The sequence below is a fragment of the Mus musculus genome, chromosome 8 (assembly GCF_000001635.26).
Source record: "Mus musculus strain C57BL/6J chromosome 8, GRCm38.p6 C57BL/6J".
Taxonomy (NCBI): Eukaryota; Metazoa; Chordata; class Mammalia; order Rodentia; family Muridae; genus Mus; species Mus musculus.
The window spans coordinates 120773759-120797451 of NC_000074.6; the positions used below are offsets into that span (position 1 = coordinate 120773759).

A 23693-nucleotide genomic window follows, 5' to 3' on the forward strand; every position below is an offset into this window, starting at 1 on the left:
CCAACGGTCCTGACAGGAACAATGTGTTCTGCGTAAAGCTCCTTTCTCTGCATCTGCCTGTTCCTTGTCTGCTGAATCGGACTATTGAGGATGGTGGCCGAGAACAGTGACAGTCTCTTAGGTGGGACCTAGGCCCACTGTAAATGGTATGAGATTAGCTGGGGACATAGCTCAAAAGACTTCTGGATTCCCTTTCTTCTCTCTTGAACACCATTCCTTATAGCCCAGGCTCCCCCAGAAGATTCCAGCAGCTGTCGTAAAACTCCCTTGCAAGAGAAACGGTAGCCCCGGGGAAATAAACCAGGATTTTTCTAGGGAGGTCCTGGGCCTCAGCCAGGGTGCTGCAGGTCTAGTTGGGAGAACAGACAGTGGACCTCCAGCCATGGGAATCCAAGCTTTCAGGACTCTGAAAAAAGCATCTTTGCTGTGCTGGTGACATAGAGGTGACAACACTAAGTGGTCCAGCCTCACAAGCGCCTCAGGGGGAAGGTGGCCGGTTTGGAAGGCAGGAGAAGCTGGTGGGGGAACAAGGCCCAAGTAAGGCTCCCTGGGAACTTCTGCTCTGTGAGAGTTTCATGTAGGGTGTGGAGCCCTGGGCTACCCCTGGCTGTGGCCCATAGCCTGGAGTGCCTCAGAAGAAGTCTGGGACCTGGCTATCCCAGGAAGGGAAAGGAGTGGGCATCGACTCTGGCTAGTAGTAGGTCTCAAGTGCCTCCAAGGACCTAGGAAGGAGGTAGCTGGCTCCATCTGGGATTAGGAGGCATCTTAACAAACAAACAGGCCTCAGGTGGCAGAGCCTAGGGTGAGTTTGGGCTTCAATTTTGTCAGGAACACATGGCTCCCTCTCATGCTAACATCTGACCATACTTTGAGCAAGAGTCTGTTTGGGTCAAGATGGTCTTTCTGGAGAATCTAGGGGCTGAAGTTCCTGCCACCCTGTGCATCTGCAGGAGGCTCCCTGCGGGTGTGGCATCCCTGGGGCTGGCTCACTTCCACTAGCAGTGGTGAGGAAGCCTGAATCACAGGTGGGAAGTCACCTCACGAGGAACGGAAACCGAGCTGAGCTGCCACCCCCTCTCAGTCATGAGCTTGGTTGGAACACATCTTCCCTTGATTCTTTTTTTAAAGAATCAATCGTAAAAACAATCATAAAGAACATTATATAAAATCTGAAAGGGGGGCAAAGAACCATTCCCTGGCAGCCCACCGTGCAGAAGCTGTGTCGTCTTCATCCTGGGGCTGTGATCTGAACTGTAATTAAAAAATATATATATTTGCCGGGCATGGTGGCGCACGCCTTTAATCCCAGCACTCGGGAGGCAGAGGCAGGTGGATTTCTGAGTTTGAGGCCAGCCTGGTCTACAAAGTGAGTTCCAGGACAACCAGGGCTATACAGAGAAACTCTGTCTCAAAAAACAAAAACAAAAACAAACAAAAAAAATTCTATCATGCACACTGTCCTCAGAGCTATATACCTTTACATTGCCACTAGGAAAGTGGCAGGTGAGAGTCATTGATATGTAGCCCCCCCCCCTGCCCCAGCAGAGGTGGCCACTCAGGCTCTTAGTGATGTCTCCAGTGAGCAGTGTGGGTTTTTTCTTCTCTGAGGGCTGGGATGGCTGGGTGGCCACATTGCTGGTCCTTGTCCCGTCTCTAACATCCCCTTCAGCCCCGCTTGCCACACACTTGAAATCCCTCTAACTGTTCAGCAAGTGATGTTTTCTTCACTTCGGCCAAGTTCCTGTCCAGCGTCACATCTCCAGAGAAAGCCGTTCCCCTGTCCCCTCCTCAGCCAGTGTCCAGCTTTGTCTTTCTCGAAGAATCGAGGAAGCTTGTCTTACCTGATCCCTGCCTGAGCTTGTCACAATGAAGGCTGGTCTGCTTAGCTCACAGGGCTAGCTTTACTCTCTATCGACTCTCTGTGACATGGATACTTGGGATTCATTTACTCTGTATGGTGACTGAGCCCTTAACACCCAAAGGGACTCAGACTCCAGCACCTAGAAAGACTCAGACTCTGGCACCTGGGGAGAAACCTAGTCTTAGTGATTCGGGTCTGAACTGGCATCCTCTTACTAAGGACACTGGCCTGGTATCTTATGGTTTCTTATGCAGCCACTTAATTATTCTCATCCTGTCAGTGGGACAGTGGTGGATCCTGTCTCACGGGGTGGCTGTGGATAAACAGACATGTCTCCAAAGTCACTAAAGAGGGACAGCAGGCAGCTATTAACCTTGAGAATTTGTTTAAAGGGAATACCCCACCCAGAAGGCCATTTCAAAAGGCTGTGGGCAACCTCTCTCCTCTTCAGTCTCTGTGGCTATGACTGCTACAGTCCTCAGTGCTCGATACTCAGTATCCTCTTAGTGCTGGGTGCTCAGTACTCTCTGTGCTTGCAGCCTGGGCTCCACGGCACTGTACTCGAGTTTCAAGCCTCTCATTCCCAAAGACTGAGGAGTGGGGGAGCCACTGTTTCCAGGAGGTGTGTGTGTGTGTGTGTGCGCAATGTTCTCTATCTAGATGAACCTGTGGGACGCTAGTGAGACACTGCCAAGCACAAGGCTCTCACACTGGCTGCAGGTTTGGAGGCTCGAAGCTTATCAGGCTGCGTGCTTTCCAGCCTGCGTGTGTCGTTTAATTTATGTGACTGCCCTGTGGCTGTAAAAAGGGGTCTTGGCAAGCGTGAAGATTTTCTAAAGAGACCCTTGTGACCTTCCTTTGACGCTGGAGACAAATGACCTGTGCTAGGAAAGTCTCATCCCGGGGAAAGAAAAGCCTGAGGTCCGCTGTCAGCCAGAGGGGAGCTTGTCTCTTGGGAAGAGACTTCACACTGTTCTGACCTTGTCAGACCACCTTGCATGGGAGTCTGGAGCTGGGACAGTGATGGACAGGGCCACATTTGGGCCAGGACAGCTGATCTGTGCACCCCTTGGCCCTTTATTTAAACATTGCCACCATCAGAATCCTGGATACACATGGTGGTGGTGGTGGTGGTGGTGGTGGTGGTGGTGGTGGCAGTGGCGGTGGCGGTGGTGTGTGTATGTGTGTGTGATCGCACCTCCTTCCATTGTGGACACACCGAGTATATCTCCTTTCTCTGTCCATCTCCTTTGTCATCTGTCCTCTCTGTTTAATTGGCCTATTGAGGATGTGTGTCTGAGCCATCTGCAGATTCTGGGTTGTTGGGGCTGCTGGACTCCAGGCTTGGGCAGTCACGATTTTTAGTAACACAAGGCCAATGGAATGACCCTGCCCCTGTCACAGCTGGAGAAACCAAGGCTCAAAGAGGCTGGAACCTTACCCACCATTACACAGCAAGTAGTATCTGTGGAGGGTGACCCAGGGGACAGTTATCTGGGAGGACAGAGTCAGGCATCCGCATTCTCTTGACACTCTGGGAATAGCCCTACCCATCACCATCTTCTGGACGGTAGAGAGCAGAGTCAGGTTTGGCCCTTGTAGTTTAGCTTATGGGGTCCTAACAGGACGCATCCCAGGTGCCCAAAGACACCTGGAGGAACCACCACTCAAGGCTTCCAGCCACTTCTTCCCCAAACCTGACCGCACGGTGAAGACATCTGCCGGGGAGGGTGCGGCACCTGCCCAGCCCGCAGCTTCTTCTCTACCAGAGGAGGAACCGGTCCTAGGACCGGCCACTTTCACTGTGCTAATTAAAGCCAAGAGGCAGAGGGATGGGATCTGGGGTACAGGGGGGAACACCTGGGGCCTGGGCGATGTTCTGCAACTTTTCTTCTTTCAAAAATGTAAAAATAAACCTTATATGGGATCCCAGATGGTGAGAGACACAAAGGGTTCCCACATACCCCAGATCTTCTTTCCCTCTATGTCTCCATGACCCTCCCTGGAGTACCCTACTCACTAGGGTCCCCAGTCTTTGTGGACATGTCATCATCACCCAGGCCTGGCTGCTGGCTGACACGGGGGTGCCATTTTGGTGGTGGACCCCATGGGCTGAACAAATGCAGATGTCATTTGCCACCCACTGCCTGCCACGCAGGACACTTTCAACGTTCTGGTGCCCCTCAGTTCTATCTGTGTGCCACCACCCTTAGGACGGACGCTGCTTACGGCTGTCAGAGGCATCAAGCCTCCACGGGGCATGGCTGCCGGCCAAGCACACAAAAGCTAGTCTGAGCAGGGCAGTCATGTTGAGGCAGGATAGAACACAAACGTCAAAGAAGCCCTCGGGAGGGATCTCATTGGCTCTTCCTCGCTGCTGTGAGCCAAGAAATGTCAACACAGCTCCCAGGGCCGAAGTCGCCTACTGAGATGTTTCTCTAAAGGCAGCTTTGACGAAGATGTTCAGAACAAGATGTGAGCTGTGCTTAGTAGGGCCAGGATGTGGGTGCTACTGAATCAGCGTCGCTCGTTCAGCCTAAGGCGACACAATGAGCTTCATCAGACCACCTGACAGTTTTATTCACAAAAGGGAAATTCTTTAACAGACTTCAGCCAGCTTTGTTTAAGCTTTGCCTAATCTTTATACCTTAGCATAAATTAAATCCTCGAAGAATAAAATCCTTAGGGAACCATAGGTGCAGCCACTGTCAAGATACCTCAGGGCCACTTGTCCTTGAGGAACTCATACTGGTCTGAACTGTGTAGTGTCTTTCTCTGTGGGGCTCCATCTGAATATCTAATAAACCAACTACCTTCACTTCTCTTTGGCTCGTCCTGAAGTTCTTTTCTGCGGCAAAATTAAAGGAAAATCCAGCTTTCTCTGGGTGGAGGTCTCTGAGAGGGGAGGGGGCTCCTCCAGGCTGCTGGAGGCAACACTGGGCCATCTCCCCACCACTGCTAACAAGGTGGCTGGCCATTTAAAAATGTCCTAGGGAAGCCAAGGATGATTTTAACCAGGTGTGATGACGCATGCCTGTAATCCCACCATTCAGAAGGCTGAGGCAGGAGGATGTTGAGTTTGATATCAGTCCATATGCAAGCCCCAAATCCTGCAAGGAACTAACAAATATTCTGTGGATGACTACAAAATGCATGGGATACTAAAGATAAAACCAGAAACCTTTTATTTATTTATTTATTTCGGTTTTTCTTGACAGGGTTTCTCTGTATAGCCCTGGCTGTCCTGGAGCTCACTTTGTAGACCAGGCGGGCCTCAAACTCAGAAATCTGCCTGCCTCTGCCTCCCAAGTGCTGGGATTAAAGGCGTGCGCCACCACGCCCGGCTTTTTTTTTTTTTTTTAAGATTTATTTATTTTATGTGAGTACGCTGTCTTCAGACACACCAGAAGAGGGCATCGAATCCCATGACAGATGGTTGCAAGCCGCCATGTGGTTGCTGGGAATCAAACTCAGGAGCTCTGGAAGGGCAGTCAGTGCTCCTAACCACTGAGCCATCTCTCCAGCCCCCAAAACTAGATGCTTTAAGGGCATCTGGGCCACTTCAAGTTTCACACTGATAGAAACTTAGCAGCTAGGGCTCCTGGGGAGGGGCGGGAAGGGTGTCCAGTTTCTGTGGTGTAATTCACCACCTGGCTGATCTTAAGCTTCCGGCGTGACCATGACTGAGGGCTTGGATCAGATGTCTCAGTTGGCTCATGAGGGCGTCAACCCAGGCATAGCATGGGTGATTGCCAGGGACAGTGAACCCAGTTCCTTGCAGAGCCTGACAAGCTTAGTCTGGCTGGAGAAGGGCGCAGTGCGCACAAGCAGTCCCAGGGTTAGAATCAGAGTTCTGAGCTGTAGGCAGTTTGGGTCGGCTGCTAAAGAACATTTCAAGTCTCCATCATATGTAAAGAGCCACTGGCATCAATATGATGACTCTGAGGCTGCAGAGAAGCAGGCAAGGGTCTTTTTTTTTTTTTTTTTTTTTTTGGTGATGGTCCCTGTTCACCAGACTTCTCATTCTCCTATCTACAGACTGGGTAAGGGGGTAAGGGCAGTTTCAACGATGTGTGTGTGGGGGTCTCTTCAGCTCTGGGCTACACAAGCTGGAGTGTAGTCACATGACTCCCCAGTGGGACTCAGGTGTTCCTGTGGCTTCAGAAGGAGAAGGAGGAAGAAGCAGTTTGTAAACCTAGACCTGGTGGTCCTGTCTGGGCTTTTCTGGGGTTCTCCCATCACTGAGGCGCTCCAGGGTGGGGTTGGCTCCCGAGGGCCTCGCCTCACACACCTGGTGCAGATGCCTCTGCAGTACAAGCACACAGCACTATGCATGGATGTTCAAGCCGGATTGAGCTGGCTTTCTCCTCATGTGGATCCCAGTGATGACGGGGTTGCATGGGCTCATCCACTTTGGGGTCTGGTCTTGCCGTATGGCCACCATCACAGTTGCAAAATCACGTGTCCAAGGTGACAGACCCATGGAGAAGTCTGGTGATTTACTGGCTCAGAGCCCTAGAGAGTCTGGGTGGAGACAACACCAGGGTACAAGGTTGAATTTGACCAATATGAGTTAGACTCCCATCTCATGGGTATCACTTGTATAGGGAGTTGTCGTGTCGAATGCCTATTTCTGTACCTCGGTTTCCCCATCTGTACAACGAGTATACAGTGACTTATCTGTCCAGGCTACTTTGAGGACTGGAAAGGTACTGAAGGCACCCACTGAGGCCTTGACAACAAGGCTTAAGCAAACACTCAGAATTTAACCAGGACCAGAGATGTCAATCTAGCAGAAAGTATCATCAGGTTGATGATGAGACCAGAGACCCCGGAGACCTGGACACCATGCAGGATTTTACTTCTTAGATGAAGACATTGGGAGCAGAGAGGGGAAGTCAGTCACAGAGTACTGATGTTGAAACCCAGCCTGGGGCCACAGACTGGCCCAAGGGGGTCAGCTTCTGCAGCCCGGGGTAGCGTGAGGAATCTCTGAGCCGTTCCAGAACCAGTTCACTGTGTCTTCCAGCCAGAGAAGAGGTTTTTGGTGTTCAGGAACACACTCTCCATACCGTCTAGTTCTGTGGATCTTTAGCAGTTGCTACATATTTCTAGATGCTCTCTGTGCGGCAGGGTGGGTGGTGGGTCCTGGGCGCTTGGTGCACGCACATCATCTTAGCCCCACCAAAAGTCCTGAGAGGGACCTTCTGGTGTCATTCACATTTTTGTGGACAAGAAAAAGGACCAGAGAGGTGAAGTCGCTTGCTGAAGGTCACACAGCTGGAAACAGGCAGGTAGTCTGGCACAGAGGCAGCCCTGCAGCCTGGAGCCCACTGACCCACAATTCAAGTCTTTAATCTCCATGCTGCACTGCCCTCCTTAGAGGATTCGGGCTGTGAGCTGGAGAAGCTCAGTGGAAGTGCAGGGGATGACGGTCAAGGAATTCATCACGGTAGCTAGCCCTCTACTCCTCGGTCCTCGGAGGTTCTGCTGGGCTCTCCGTGACCCCTTGTGCTCTGGCAGTGTGTCCCAGCCCGGAAGGAAGGAAGGAAGACAGCTCTGTCCTGTTCCCTGAGAGCTGGGAAACAGGCTAAGTGCCCAGCTGCCTCTTGCTCCGAACTCCAGGGTTTAAGACTAAATTATGTGCGTAGCTCTTGAAGCTCATCCTGTTCTGGGTCCTCTGGGTTCTGCAGACACCCCTTGCTTCCCAAGCTACGGAGTCCTGGCTGGCTTGTGGGTGCTGAGGTTCTGAGCACAGAGGTTCTGAGCCATTTTGAACTCATCTGTCTATCTCGAGGCCATTTCACAAAAAACTTGCATCTGACACTGACCTGTGGTTCAGATCCTTGGCCGGTCCAGCAGAGGGCAGCTCTCTCTGTGCCTTGATTTTCCTGTGCAAGTCTTTTTTGGGGGGTGGGGTAGGGGTAGGGCAGCTCAGGCAGGCCTGTGTCCAGGACTGCAACATGGGGGTCCACAGTCTCTCTTTAGTTGGAAAGGAAGGAATGAATGAGGTTGAAGCTACATTTGAATAAGAATCTGGGATTTTAATGGAAGGATGCCTGGATTGGAGGATGGGGGCTCTGCTCATCCCTGGGTACCACTGTGAACGTTGCAAAGGCTAAAAACCTTGAGGTCATGGGATGAGTTCCCCAGCCTGCTGGGTGCATTAGGCAGGCAGATGGCACAGTGTGAAAGCTCTGTGTGGGGTGTTTCCTGCACAGGTTCCTGGTGTTGGGGAATCTGTGTGTTCTGTACTAGAGATGGGTAATATCATTCTAGGGCAGTGGATCTCAACTTGTGGGTCGCGACTCTTTGGGGGGGGGTCACATATCAGATATTTCCCTTGCAATTCATAACAGTGACAAAATTACAGTTATGAGTAGCAACAAAAAATAATTTCATGGTTGGGGGTCACCCCAACATGAGGAACTATATTAAAGGGTCGCAGTATTAGGGTGGTTGAGGACCCCTGATCTAGGGGAAGGGGCTCCTTGCTCAGATAAGGCAAAGGTACTGTATGACTTCATATCCTGGGCTTGTAGCAGTCACAGAAGCCAAGGTTGCAGCCATGCAGAGTGTGGACAGGGCAGGCAGCAATGCAGCTGAAGGCTTACAGCTCCACGCTCAGGAGCATGCTTCAGGTCCTAGCTCCTTTCCATAGCCCTACTCTGGAGCCTTGACATCACCCACTTTTTTGGGCTTGCCCTAGGATGGTGGCCATGGTTTCTGTGTCCCACATCTACAGACTGCAGACAGAAGACACCAGCTTTGTGGGCATCTTCCCAGAAGCCACTGGCTAGAACTGGTCATATGGCCATTTATGAGCCAGCCATTTTGCATGGGTTAGGAAGACCCGATGAACTCAGATTGGCTGCTGAGAGTTCACCTGAGCTTGCAGGATGTGTGCCCGTTGCTGCTTTTCTTCCTGAGTCCGGGTATCTGGATCCTTGAGTGTTGCAGCGTAGACCTGCAAATACAGAGGAGACTGTCTGGGGACTCCAGGATGTATGTACCTTTGCACCCGATTTTTCATCAGCCACCCATAGCCTCTGCAAGCAACATGGGCTTAACCGAGGCTCATCCTCAGGTGATTGACAGTTGCCACCCTGTTGTTTCGCCACTTGCCTGGGTGTGGCTCTGGGAAAGCTCCTGAACACAGCTACTCCTCCCATTCCATCTCTCTGCTGCACCCCTGGCCTGGGTACCCAGGTGCTTGCTCTCAGACACACAGGGATGCTCCCCCACACCACCACACTGAATCTTGGGTAAGGGACAGTCAGACTTTCTGGTTTGTGTCATTGACTTTCTTTGCTCCTGAGCCTCACTTACAGAGACCGACACCGAGACGGCCTGACCTGACCTCCTCCCCAGCTTCAGGTGCTTGTGTGCCCTGTGCCGTGTCTGCTTACTGTATCTTTAGGGTTGAATTTATTGACCCATTTGAAGGTGGATTTTAGGTGTGTGGTTTGGCCACACTCAAAGATGCTGGGAACATCTACAAAGAACAGAGACTTCGTTCCCCCACAGTCCCAAAACACAGAGGATCAGCTTCGGGTTTTACATCTCTGTGTGTATGATGTGCACATATGTATGTGTGCACATGTGTGCATATGTGTGTGTGCATGTGCTGATGTGTACTCATGTGCATTTGTGTGTGTGCATGCAGGGGCTCACCTGCCATGTGCACACTGGAAGTCAGAGGATGGCCTCCGGTGTCAGCCTTTTCCTTATATCTGGTTTGAGGCAGAATTTCTTTCTTTGGAGGTAGAGACTGCTGGACTGGCTGTCCCCTGAGCTCCTGCAGAGTCTCCTGTCTCAGCCTCCCATCTTACCACTTACTGTAGGAACACCAGAACTGCAGACGTACACCACAGTGTCTGCCCAGCGTTAAGCAGGTTCTGGGTGTTTGAACTGAGGCCCTCAAGCCTTCGTGGGCCATCCTCACTGGCCTTGGTATAATTCTTTGATGATTCTTCAGGATACACCAACCTTGGATCTTATTAGAGATTGTTAACTTCATCCAGCCTCTGAGATCTAAATTAATTGACCTAGTAGAAACAGCTGCAGTGCTCCCAGACAGAGGTCCTCCCCAACTTCCCATGTCCAGCTGCTAATCTGGAAGTGGCTTCTCAGGTCACATGCAGGACAGACACCAGGTTCTGCTGTCTGCAGTTCAAACACTCTGTCTCCAGAAAGTTTGGGCCCTTAGCCAGAGATAATATATCTCGGGGTGGCTCTCAGCTTGAGGGGCAGGGGTTCTGTGCCTCCTCCTCAGCCCTGGCTCTTGACCCATCTTAGCACCCAGGGACCATGTCCCAGCTGTGCTAAAGCCACACTTCCTCTGGCTCATGGTGCCACCTTTCAGGGAAGTGGCCATGGTGGGGTCTGTGACCACACAGCAGAGGAAGGTTCCACGCACACAAACAGTGGGTACATCTGTTTCAAGGGCTCTGTGAATGCCATTATTATAGTTTCTGTACCCTTAGAACTCACAGCAACAGTAACAATGTCGGCCTCGGCTTCTTCCTCCCCAGTGGCCCAGGGCCTTGGATGCCATGTAGAAGAAAGAAAGCAGTTAGAGTTGCGGAGCATGTGCCCTGTGCCAGGCCCAAGGCAACCTGTCTGTGGTGGTGTTCCAGACCCAGCAATGACCTTCAGAGAGCTCACTCTAACCCCAGAGCCCAGGAGCATTCTTACCGAGAACTTAAACACAGGATAAAAATCTTTGCAGGTCCTGCTGAATTATAGACATGGATGTGTGAGATGATCCAGGCAGGGCCTTGACGCTGGCCCAAGTGCAAAGGAGACTCCTCACAGAGAGGAAGGATGACGGTGACCACACAGGCAGGGCTGAGTGACAAGGCCACCACCGGCCAAGCCATGCCAGCCACCATCAGAAACCAGAAGAGGGAAGGAGATTAATTTATTCCTAGGCCTCCGGAAGAAGTCCAGCCCTTTGAGCACCTTGATTTTGATCCAACAAAATTAGCTTCTGTATTAGGCCCCCTTTTCCGTTGCTACAACAGATGCCAGATAAAAGCAACCTAGGGAATGGTTGACTTTGGCTCGAAGTCTGGGGGTGAGTCCATCTTGGTGGGAAGCCTCAGCAGCAGGAGGTAGCTGCTCCTGCCATATGCTTGGCAAGGAGGCAGAGATGGGTGTGGGCACTCAGCTCACGGTCTCCTTTTAGCTAGTCCAAGTCCCCAGCTCTGAGAATGACACCATCTAAATTTAGGATGAGTCTTCCCATCTTAATTAACTCAATCTAGAAGTTCCTCCACAGGTCTCCCAAGTTCTCCCACTGTCTGCAGGTTCTCCCACCGTCTGCAGGTTCTCCCACTGTCTGCAGGTTCTCTCCACTCTCTATGCATTACCGCCTCCTCAGATGAGGTAGCAAGAAGAAGAGAGAGTAGAGAATCTCATGGAGGCTTTGTGTTTCCTCCTCCCGTGTCATCTCTGTGTTGTTGCTACAGCAAAATACCAGAAACCTTACAAGAAAAAGTTTGTTTATCTTGTGGTTTTGGAGACTGAAAGCCCAGAGAACATGGCTCTGGTGCTGGTTCCAGTAAAGGCCATAGTGAGGGCACAGTGATGTTCACACAAACATACACACACACACACACACACACACACACCACACATGTGTCTGGGAGTGTATGTGTGCATATGTGCGTATACATGTGTTCATAGAGAGTCATTACAACGAGAAGTAACCAGATTCCCAAATAAAGTATATTAATTCCTTCTGGGTCAGCACTGCTAGAGACCCCATGACTTCCCCAAAGTACTGCTTCTTAACGGCATCCACACCAGCATCTACACCAGCATCCACAGTGACACTGTGCAGACCAGTCTCTCAATTCATAGACTCTTGATGAACATGCCAGATTCACATTTGCCTTTAATGACAGATGCAGTCACATGCTCCTATCAGCTCTTGTGGCTCTTCAGATCCGGACCTCAGTGCTGGCCATTGAGCAATTAAACACTCACCACACCTGCAGCTTCCAGCTGACCAATGGGCCATCTCAACAGTGAACTTGACCTGTGGGGGAAGCATTGGATCTAATTGACGGTTGGTTAGTTTCTGCCCATCCTTCCACAGGCCACTGGCACTCAAGAGTCATGAATCTCCACAGGCCACAGTTCTGGGCATGGCCAGCTTTGTGGATACCACTTTGGGTTGAGCCACTTCTACTCAAGTGTTTGGGATTTGAGAAATATGTGGATCAATGAATTTACTATCTATTTATCTATCATCTTTCTGTTCTTCTAGCCATCTTTCCATCCATCTGTCCATTCATTAATTCATTATCCATTTACCATCCATCAATCACCCATCCATCAATCATCCATTCATCCATCTATCCATCATCCACCCACCAATCATCTATCCATAATCTATCCATCATCCATTCACCCATCCAACCATCCATCCATCCATCCATATATCAATCCATCACCCATCCATATATCCATCATCTACCATCCATCCATCATCTATCCATCTATCCATTCATCATCCATCCATCAATTCATTATTCATCTACCATCTATCAATCACCCATCTACCAATCATCCATCCATCCATCCATCCATCCATCCATCCATCCATCATCTATCCATCCATCCATCATCCATCCATTCATCTATCCACCCACCATCCATCCATCCATCCATCCATCATCCACCCATCATCCATCCATCATCCACCTATCATCCATCCATCCATCATCCATCCATTCATCTATCCACCCATCATCCATCCACCCATCATCCACCCATCATCCATTCATCCATCCATCCATCCATCATCCATCCATCATCCATCCATTTTTCTTCATGTCCATCAATGGGCTTAATTAGGGGCACCAGTTCAGATATAGCTGTGGCAGTGAGGGATTGGGGAAACACTGGTTAGGGGACAGTCTGTGCAGGAGAGGTCACCACAGGCCAGAGCTGGCCAATGGAGGGGAAGTGAAGAGGAGTTTGAGAAGAGGAAGCTCAGATGGCAGAAGGCAAGTTTTTGAACACCAGGAACAGCTGCACTTATTCACAAGTGGAGCAGTTGTGGGAAAGCTAAGACTAAAGCAAGGACCCATCCAGACCAGTAGGTTAGCTGTAACCAGCAAGAAAGACTCACACCACAGTTAACTGGTGCATGTGGGTGTGGTTAAAAGTGGGGAGCGGGGTGGCAGGAAAGCAAGATCTGAGCAGGTGTCACAGATGACCCCTGCAAATGAGGTCACAGTGGGTGGTGGAGGTGACACTGATGACCAAGGTCACAATAAGTACCAGGGGTGACACTGACCACTGACGTCACAGCGGGTGCTGGAGGTGAGACTGACAGCTGAGGTCACACTGGGTGGTGGAGGTGACACTCACAGCCTGGGTCACTGTGAATGACAGAGGTGACACCGATGACAGAAGTCACAGTGGGTGTCCAAGCTGACCCCAATGGCCAAAGTTTCAGTAGGGTTTGAGTCACACTGACAGTAGCTCAGTCTTGAATGCTGAGGCTAAAGGGTGGTCCCGTGGAGGACTCAAATGTCCCAGCTGGAATAGACACAGCAGAGGTGAGGGCCAGCAGGATAAAGTGGGGCCAGGTGAGGTTGGGAAGAAATGCTTCTCTGTAGGGTCTGTGCTTCCTCTGGGTCAAGGCTCACAGTGGGTTTCAGGACTACTGAGCCAGGTGTAACGCCCAGCCTGCAGGGAGGCAGGGGGTGGCAGTTACACATGCTTGGAGTATATGTGGAGCAGCAGGGCAGGAAGGGACTGTATGGCTGCTGTGTGTGACCTCTGTACCAGGCACAGCAGCTGATAACTGGAGTGACCGGTGTGCTCCAGTCAGCTCTGCTGCTCTTGATCCCCACAGAAATCACAGCTATCTGCATTTGGATTCTATGAAGATGGGGGCAGGTTTCTGAGCATCGCAGTTATAACATAGGGTGAGGGTGAGAGCCACCAGTCTATGAGGAAAAGCCTCCAGGTGAGGTACCTGGCTCTCAAAGGCTTCCCACAGCAAACAACACATGCTGTCCCATGGGAAGCAGGGAAGGTCATGGTCAGAGTCACTGAGGTGAAGCCTAGACCTCAGTGCCCAGGACAGGATGACTAGATATGCCCCATGCTTGCCAAAGGGTGAGATCCTTGCCTAAGGCCTTCAGCACTGGGTCACGGCAAAGCCTCGCTTCTCTCTGTGGGTCCTTCCAGCTTTAGCCTGCAACGGGGAGTTGGTGGGTGGGGCTGGTGGCCAGTTACAGTCTGAGAGCAGAGACCTTGGATGGCCGGCAGGGGGGACAGTTTGGGATTACTTTCTCTCTCCTTAAGAAATCACCAAAGCATACAGGTTTCTGCAGCAATGATGCAGCCTCCTGCCTGGTTCTTCCCGTCCAGTGTGGCTGGACATGGGTCTGTGGCTGTTTCTAACTTACCCGGGGAGGCTCGCTGAGGTCCCGATCTGTGGAGTTAGCCTTATGCAGGGGAGGTGACTTCCTGAGGTGTGACACCCTGCTCCCCTGTACCCTATTGTCCTGTCTTTGTCCACTGTCCTTCCAGAGCTCCACCATCTCCTGTCTGCGTGTGTTTCTCCTCACAGGCAGTGGAAGAGATGATGTCCTTACTTCCCTCGCCCCCAGGGTTAACTTCAGGGACCGTGAGGAGGCAGCAGGCACACAGGGAGGCTAGGCACTGTAGGAGCCACTGGCTCTTTGCTACTTGGGAGATGATGTGGCAAACTCTGTGGGGTTAGAGGGACAGTGTCTTTGTTTCAGCTCTCCCTACTGACCGTGTGTGGTTGAAATCTACCCCTGTTCCTAGTTCTGGGGAGGCAGAGACAGGTGGATCCCAGAGGTGACTTGGCTAGCCAGCCCAGCTAGCTTACTTAGCTAGTTTCAAGTCCTGGTGAGAGATCTTGTCTTGAAAAAACAAGTGACTCCTGAGGGATAACATTTGAGGTGACCTCTGTATTCACGTGCATACACACACACACACGCACACGCACATGTATACACAAGTACCTGTGTATACATACACATGTGTGAGCATGCACCCTCCAGAGAGAGGGCAGTGTACTATAAAAATTTTTAAAACTGCAAAGGCAGAGGTGGACATCTTCCCTATGCTCAGACTTGTCAGTAGCTCTTGCAATAGATCCAATAGATGAGTGTGCAATAGATGCTCATAGCTCATGAGCTAGCAGTTTATAAGGCATCCCAGGTCCCCTGTGTCCACCACCCATGGCTTTGCATCCTGAGGGATCTTTAGTTTCGTAGCCGGGCTTTCTCCAGTGAGGCTGGCTTGAGTGTAGCTGGCCCTAGCAGAGCTCTGGGCTTGGGGCTCATGCCTCCAGGGAAGGGGGAATCCTTGTGTCTGGGGACCCTTTCCGTGGTGACTCTTTCTTGTCACAGGAAATGAGATGGGGCAGGCATGCTGGAGCATTTATTGGACATTGAGCCTGAGACCCTGACAGGGGAAGTGTGTGACCGGTTTGAGCTAGGTCTTCCCAGAGGGATCACACCCCAAGCGGTGGTCTCCTGGGTCATCTGGTTTCCTCATGCCACCAGCAGGAACCTTTTTAATTGGGGGGGGGGTGATGGTGATTCCCAGAGAGTTCACCCGCTTCTATGTCTGCGCGAAAACAGTTATTCTGCAAAAGAGTAATACTGGAAAAAAAAGTGTTTTAAAGAGCAGCACAGTTGTAAAAGCATGGTGTTTACAGTGTTTCCTAAAATACCCAGGGACCGTTGGTGGGAATGTTTGCAGCCCTGTTATGAAAGGATCCAAGACAAGAGTTCTCAAGGTCACATGAAAAACCAAACTTGACCCCTGGGTGTGTGCCCTGCCCACTCTGGAGTGTCACAACACATTGCTCTGCATGCCATCCTGGGGGCACCCTGGGGACCCGCCAGCAGGAAGCCCAGGGCTTTGTTCTTAGCGCTCCCTGATGTTCTCTGCCACCCCTGGCCTCTGCCCTAGAGCGATTCCTATAGGAATGTTTGCACTTTGATTAAGAAGGCAAGGCAATACCAGCCCACCACGTCCCCAGTCATCAAGCCTCTTTCACCTTGAGGAATGTTGAAGGCAAAGTACAAACAGACACAGGCGCCATGTGTCACTCAACAGGTCATGCTGGAGCTGGTCCCTGGCATGGGGGTCCCTCTTGGCCTACTGATATGAGTCTTAGAGACCCAGGTCCCTGCTTCATTGCTGAGGGAGATCTGTATACCGCTCTGTCCAGCCTGCATCCCTGCTGAGAGTCATTTTTCTTGGAGGGTCCTTTTTCTTGCCCTCTTGGAAAAGTTTCCGTGTGGATGAAGATTTTTAATCTTATTTGGAGGGCAGAAGAGCAGGCCAGGCCTGTGTGTCTGTTAAATGTGCTGGCTCTGTGTGAGGTTCAAATCCAGGCCTGTGGCTGGGGAGATGGCTTAGCTCGCCAAATGCTTACCTTGTGAGCACAGAGGCCTGAGTTTGCTTTCTAGAACCCATGTGAAAAGGTGTGTGTGTGTGTGTGTGTGTGTGTGTGTGTGTGTGTGTGTGTGTGGTAAGATGTACTTACAATCAAAGCCTTGGCCAGGCAGAGACAGGAGGATTTCAGGGGCTCGATGGCCTGATTGCTAGTCAGGTTCAGCAGGAAACCCTGTCTCCTAAGGTCCTGAAGAACACAGTTGAGGGTAACCTCTGCTCCCTATGGTGCATGTGCTAACTAAATTAAAAGTCATGCCTCATCCTGAACTGATAGCCGTGCACAGATCACTCTGCTGGCCCAGTGTCCTGCTAGCACTCATGGGGACCAAGCTTCACAGGGCCCTGAGAGGCTATCTGGTTTCTTTTTCTTTTCCTTTTTTCTTTCTTGTTTTTCTTTTTTTGTTCTTTTGAGACAGGGTTTCTCTGTGTAACCCTGGATGTCCTGGAACTCACTCTGTAGACCAGGCTGGCTTTGAACTTAGAGATCTTCCTGCCTCTGCATTCTGAGTGCTGGGATTAAAGGTGTGCGCTGTCACCGCCCCATGGCTGGCCATCTGGATGCTTGGTAGAGACCAGAGCACCAGGTCACGTGCCAGCTGTCTTGCCTGGCAGCCTGGACTGCCTCTCTGAATTTTTCACTATGAGATTAGAATCTTGGCCTTTGATGATTGCAGGATCAATGTCATTTAACAGTATGGTGAGAGGCGTACACTGCCCCGTGATATGCTTGCCTGTGCCTTACATGGGTTTTTGAGGAACCAAAGTCGGCTCCTTCGCAGGAGCACGAGGAGCCCTTAACAGCTGGCTGTCGCTCCAGCTCCTGACCAATGAACTCTCATGTCCCTGCATTTTACGTGATGCTAAATTCCACTTGGCCACCCTCTCAGAGTGCAGAGCTTCTTGCAGTATCTTCTGACAGATTTGAGATGGAGCCAAGAGTCAAGAGTCAGCCATGCTCTTGGGCTCAAGCTGGTCAGGAGCAGACTTGTCCTCACTGACCAGTGTGTGTGTCTGGAGGCTGGGGGATGGGCAAAGGCCAGCTGGAAAGAGCAGGAAGATGGCCTCCGGGTGAAAAGAGCTTGGTGCATGCAAGGAGTCAGAAAGCTTTGGGAGGAGAGCGACGGGATCATGGGGTGACATGACTCAATCTATTCTACCTGCCCCTGCTGCCCAGCAGGAGACCCCACTGTGTACACTACTGACATTGAAGTCTTTTAATGTCATGGTGGAGACATGGTTTCCTCTGAAGGCCCATGAAGGACTGTCATGTTCTATGTTTATATGCCACAGACTCATGTGTGGCATGTGCTATATTGTCCAGTCAGTTGTGTGACTAGACATACACTCAGTTCCCCCAATACACCCCAGCAGGGTGGGGATGTGTCAGCCTCCTCCTCATCACCGCCACCACCATCATCACTGGCATCATCACTGCCACATTACCACCATCCTCCTCCTCCTTTTCTACCTCATCACAACCACCACCACCACCATCATCATCACTATCACCACCACTAGTACCACCATCATCACCGGCATCATCCACACCCTCACCACCATGATCATGGCTGCCACCGTCACCTCCACCACCACTGCTCAAATGTTAGAGGAGGGGGAGATGTCGGAGAGAACCGGTAAGTTTCCTGGGGTTAGTGTGGTTAGCACGATAATGCTCCCCCAACTCCTGAGATGCCCCTGCTCAAAGGTGCCGTCCACAGACATTGTTACGTGGAAGCCTCGGAAGGGGAACATATCCTGGGTTGTCCCCGTGGCCCGTGCTATTACAGATCCCTCACTCACATGAAGCAGGTAGGGTGGAGTCGGAGAAAGACTGGAGGATGCCATGCTTGGGATGCCCTGGTGTGGGTTTGGAAGGTGGAGGCAGGGGCCACAGGCTGCAGAAACCAGGGCATGTTCCAGAGTCTGCCCACAGCTAGACTGAGACCAGTAAGGCCTGGGATTTCTGAACCCTAGATCTGTGGGAGGACACATGTGAATTCTCTCCAAGGGGCTGTGCTGGGCCTGCAGTAGGGACCTGATGCATTTAGGAGGACAGAGAAGACAGAACTGTAGTGTGAACTGCCCCTCCGCCACGCCCCCATACTCACACTACTTTGTACCTGGCCTCCCTCCTGAAAAGGGCTGGACTCCCCGTGAGGCTGAGGTCAGTTTGTGCTTCCTGAGTCATGTCCAGGCATATCATGTGGCTGAGTCCCCCAAGCCCTTGGCCCACCCTTTGCTGAGCCATTCCCAAGTCATTGCTCAAATTGGAGAAGGCTGTGTTGGGCCCGTAGCTCAGTGGGATTTTAGCTTTGGAAGTGGGAGGCATTGAGAAGAAGGTTGTCTTGTTTTCACACCAGCAGGTGAAACCATCACACGGATCTGCTTGTGTGGCTTGGAGCATCCTGCGTCACGTGTCTAGGAGTGGGGACACCTGCCTGCAGAGAGAGGGACCGTTGTCTCGACAGGTGGTTGGGCTGATACTTCACAGAGGAAAGATGGAGGTGGCAGAAAAAGCAAGCAGGGCATTGGTGTGGACTAACACAGGCCTGCAGGATGCTCTCATCTAAGCAAGTGGCCTGGGCGCTGATGTGAGCCCGGATGGTGAATTGGTATCCTCATCTGACTGTGTCAGTGCCCCCCTGTGACCTTGCATGGCCCCCTAAGGAGCTGGGAACACTGGGGATGAGAACCCACCCAAAGAGGACGAATCTGAGGGAGAGGAAGTGGGCTGAAGGCAACTTCTCTAAAATATTAAAAGCCTGTGGCCGCCAGAGGCCGGCGGCGAGGCCTGGGCTCCGGCAGCAGGTCCTGACCGTTGAGCCCCCGGCATAGCCCTGTTGAGCAATAGGGACCTGCCCTGGTGTTGTCCTCACTGCCTGGCCCACTCTTCTTGGCACAGGCAGAGAGGTGGCGGGTCGTGCGGCTGTGTGGGGCAGGGAGGCACATGTGGCCGTGTGTTGGGAGGGACGGGGTGGTAAGGGAATAACGGTCACTGACGGGTTCTTGCTGTATACTGGGCTCTATTCTGAGCCCCAGACAGTGTGGGAGCCCCATTCCTGTGAGTCTGTTCTGTCTCAGGGTTCAGAGGCAGAGCCTGAAGTTAAGAGAGGCATAGTTAATTGTCTGAGGTCACACAGCACCCAAGAAAGATGGCGGATGTAGGGATAAGCCCAGAGTGCCAAGGCAGTACTGCCAGCAGTCCCCACACTCCTGCCCACATCCCTGCTGCTCTCCTCTGCCTTTGGCCCACTGAGGCTCCTGACTCCTCTGGCCAGTGTCCTCCCTGGGCCGTCTGGAAGGGTCTCTACCTCTGGACTGAGTGATGAGGTAGGAGACAGGATGCAGCTAAGAGCAGGGAGGAAGCCATCATACGATGCCTGTAGTCGTCTGAGGCAGCGCTCAGGGAGGCTCTCACAAGCCAGGCCCTCTGACCATCTGAAAGGACAAGGTCTCTGCTCTGTGGCCCCGCTGGGGCTGGCTCAGCAGTGTCCCAGAGCTTTTTTTCTGTGGTGCCTGTTTCAGCTTCCTGATCTGTAGGCTGACACTGCAATGGGGCACAGGCTGTGGGGTAGGCATGATGCCTGTCTCCAGCACAGCCCCGTCCATCCTGAAGTGGGACGGTCCTGGTCCATGCCTACGGAATGAATTACACACCTGACGGTGGCTCTACATGGAAGAGTGCCAGTCATGATGTTTGGATCTTCAGGTCTGTTCTGGGGTCCACTCGTGGCTACTCTCCAGCTTCGGGGACTCCTGCGACTGAGTTTTCTCACTAGAGGTACAAGGGCCACCCTGTACCCTGGATATAGCATGACTATCTTAGTTCTTTACCTTCCTAGGAACACAGGGGCAAGCCCTGTACACATAGAATAACAGGATATTCTTAGGTCTTCGAAGCTGTCTGGGTACTGGTCACTCACAGAGGTGGGGTGTGCCGAGGACCGAATTCCGCCTCATTTAGGACCCTATGCCCATGTCACTTCAGGACACCGAGGCCCCCGCATTCAGACTTGAGGCTGGATGGCCTGTGGCCAGTAGCTTGGGGTCTTTATTCTTTCTATTTCTCTGGAGAGGCAAGGGGCTGGTTTCCCCAGTATCTTCTGCAGAGGTCAGGTGCAGACTCTCCTCACAAACACATTGCCTTGTGTCCTGGAGAGGTGGCCTGGCATGTCACCCTATCATAACCCACCCCTGTCATATTCCTGGCTTGACATCTGTTGCCTAGTGAACCAACTCAATGCAGGAGGCAACCCACCACCCAAGTCCCCAGGAAGCAGCTGGCTTGAAGCTTGGGGGTCTGGAGCTGCAGGTTCAAATTCCATCTCTGCTCCTCGCTGCCACAGGACCTGTCTCAGTTTCCCTACCTGTACTGGCCTCTTGTGGGGACGAGCTGGTGTTTACACTCACAGATGACCTGCCTCAATGAGCAAATGGTATTATTACCATCCTGGTCCCAGACAGGGAAACTGAGGCCTGGAGGAAGGGAGTGAATGTCACTGTGGCAGAGAGGGGCCAGCTCCGATCCCCCTCGCCAGAGAAATTGCTCCTAGCAAGCTGGTGACTGCCAAGAGCCTGGCATAGCCTGGGCTTTTTACATCTGCTGTTCCTTTCTCAGCCACCCCAGACTCCGTGGAGCGGGGCAGCTCGCACAGCCTGCCTGGCTCTTGAGTAAAGGAATGGAAGTCTTTGTCCCACTGTGCACACTGCGGGGCTGGCTGGCTCCCCTCACACAGATCTCACCACTGGATAAGTCCTTTCTATGTTCCTGGGCCGGCAGAGAGTGAAGCCCAGTTGTATGGCGTTGGGGACAGGGCTGGACAACCCTGATCCATTCCCTGTTTGGACAGGAGGCCTGGGCCTTACTGAGGTAACTCAAGTCTCTCCTGTTCTCACTTTGAAATGCAGGATTTTTTTTTCTTCTTTTTAGAAAAGTTTCCCCCAAGGCTACCCCCAGGAAAAGCATCGGACATGTTGTGGCTTTGGGATATGAATGGCTCATGCGGGCCATGCTTCTCTCTGACTCATGGCTTTGAGAAACATATCTGGTCACCTCTGAGGATAGAAAAATCCAAATGTAATGGATGAGTCTGAGAAACAAAACAAACAGAAAGAGCATGAAGTTGAAGGCGAGCCACCTGTCTTGACATGGGGCGAGGGGATATTCCTCTGCTCTTTGGGGACACCTTCAGCTCCCACATTCACAGGGCCATAAAGCCTGAAGCACTGTCCTCTCTGAAGTCATCTTGGAGGATTAATGGAAAAAATATACATTTTTCTAGAACCTTCTCCCATACCTGGGTGCCTAGAAATCCTGGGGGTAGTTGGGTGGATTGGTGTGACTGAACCCTAACTTGTTCTAGCAGGTTCCCCCCACAGTTAACTGTCTAAGTGACCTGGGAGAGCTCCTGAGAGTTGGGGTCCCCCTTTCTTCTTTGTGGAGTGGAGGTTCCTTGGTGGAGAGCGGGTACCATGCCTGGCCTAGTAACTGTGGCCCTCGCCATGCCCCGGAGTTGACTAGGTGAGATTAATAGAGACAGTGAGAGCTGTCAGAGTTTGGTCCAAGGCAGTCCTGCTCGCTTGCCGTTTAAAACTGAAAGACAAAACAAAACGCTGAGAGATGCCCAGAGAAATGGAGGCTGGATTTGCTGTGTGAACATTAAAGTTCCTTCAGTGTGTGCTGGCGACGGAGGGTGGGAATGGGGTTGTTCCCAAGGTATGAGGCTCTGGCCGTATGGCTGTCAGTCCCCTGACTCACATGCCCCTGGACACAGATGTGCTCATCAACTGTTGAGTGACAGGGGATGATACGTGAGCTCTTTGTCATGGTGGGAAGGGAAGGGGACAAGGGTCTGACCTCTGACCTCTGTTCTCAGGGCTTTCCTCCAAGCCAGTCTGGTCATAATCAATCAGTGCTTATCGCATCGGATAAAGGGACGGCTAACAGGGGTGGCTGGCCTTGGCCTCTGTGGCAAGTTCTTGCCCAGCTTTCTTTTTCTTTTTCGTTTTCATTTTCTCTCTGACCCTGGCAGTATGTCACAAAGTCCAGATGATAACTGGGGCGAGGCCATAAAGACAGGGTGAGTCTCAGGCAAATGCTTGGTGAGGACACCGGCTGGGGAGCACTGGGGACAGTCTTACTCCAGGGTCTGTGCCTCACCAGTCTCCTATCCTGGGGTATGCAGAGACCTCTTTTCTGCCCAGCTAATTCCTGTGACCCCCCCTCCCCACCGCTACCATCAGCCTGTCTGTGGACTCATGCCAATCCCAGGTTGTGTGCCTCTATGTGTGCCTCAGACTGTGGTCTGAGCAGGAGCCTTAGGAGGCCAGCCTGGTAGTGTGGCCTGGAGGATGCCAAGGGCAGCAGCGCCCTCTGCTGGTCACTCCGGCTCTCCTCTTCCCCAAGTTTCCTCAGCTGCCTGGCTGTCTGGCTGTCTTAACCTTGGATGTGCAGCCTCTGGGGCCTGTGGAGAAAGTCCAGGAGACAGGTCTGTCAAAGAAATGACCCCAGAGTTGTGATCTTGGGTATCTTTTCCCAGGAAACCTCACAGGGTCACTGGGACTTGCCACCTCCATGTCGAGTGGGTGGTCCTACAGTTGGGGCAGTGATGCCACAGGTAGTAGCTTTCAATACATACAGTGCGGGGCAGAAAGCCACTCAACCCATGTTCCTCCTGCTCCCAGCGGGAACAGCAGCACCAGGCACCTGCCACTGGGCTGTGACCAGACTGCTTATATTGTGTTTTTTTTTCCTTTAATCTACAGAAATGCAACTTAGTATCACTCATGTGACCACATGTCATGGGATCTGGAAGAGAGAAGAGACAGACCCGTGTGCTGGGAGACATGGGGGAAGGCTTGGGGGGCTTCGACTTTAATCTGGTCGTCTGTGGTGGAGACAGAAAGGGATTCTGGCTGATGCCACCTGTTCCTCTGGTTCTCTCTTTGGTGCTGTTGCTACCTACTGTGCACAGAGGACACTGTGCCTACCTACTGTGCACAGAAGACACTTGCTATCTATTGTGTGCAGAGGACATGTTGCCACCTACTGTGCGCATAGGACACTGTGCTACCTACTGTGCATAGAGGACACTATGCTATCTACTGTGCTCAGAGGACACTGTTGCCACCTACTGTGTGCAGAGGTCACTGTTGCCACCTACAGTGCGCAGAGGATGCTGTGGCTACCTACTGTGTACAGAGGACACTATTGCTACCTACTGTGTGCAGAGGACACTGTTGCTATGGACTGTGCAGAGGACACTGTGGCTACCTACTATGTGCTGAGCCATGCTTAGAATCTGCATTTTTTTTTGTTTGTTTTTGTTTTGGCTCCTGTGTCACACTTCAGCACGAAGCACAGAGA

At 51.9% G+C, this 23693-nt stretch overlaps 1 long non-coding RNA gene across 6 annotated transcripts; it reads left to right on the top strand.

Moving 5' to 3' along the window:
- Positions 1–13228: 13228 nt before the first annotated feature.
- Positions 13229–21616, top strand: Gm33199. Of its 6 annotated transcripts, XR_388111.4 has the most exons (3): positions 13238–13437; positions 18688–18957; positions 19853–21616. It is a non-coding gene; the product is annotated as a predicted gene, 33199 (long non-coding RNA). The 6 variants fall into 6 exon arrangements; XR_388109.3 differs by having other exon boundaries at positions 13229–13467; positions 18688–21616; XR_388110.4 differs by having other exon boundaries at positions 13233–13437; positions 18691–21616.
- The last annotated feature ends 2077 nt before the right edge of the window (positions 21617–23693 follow it).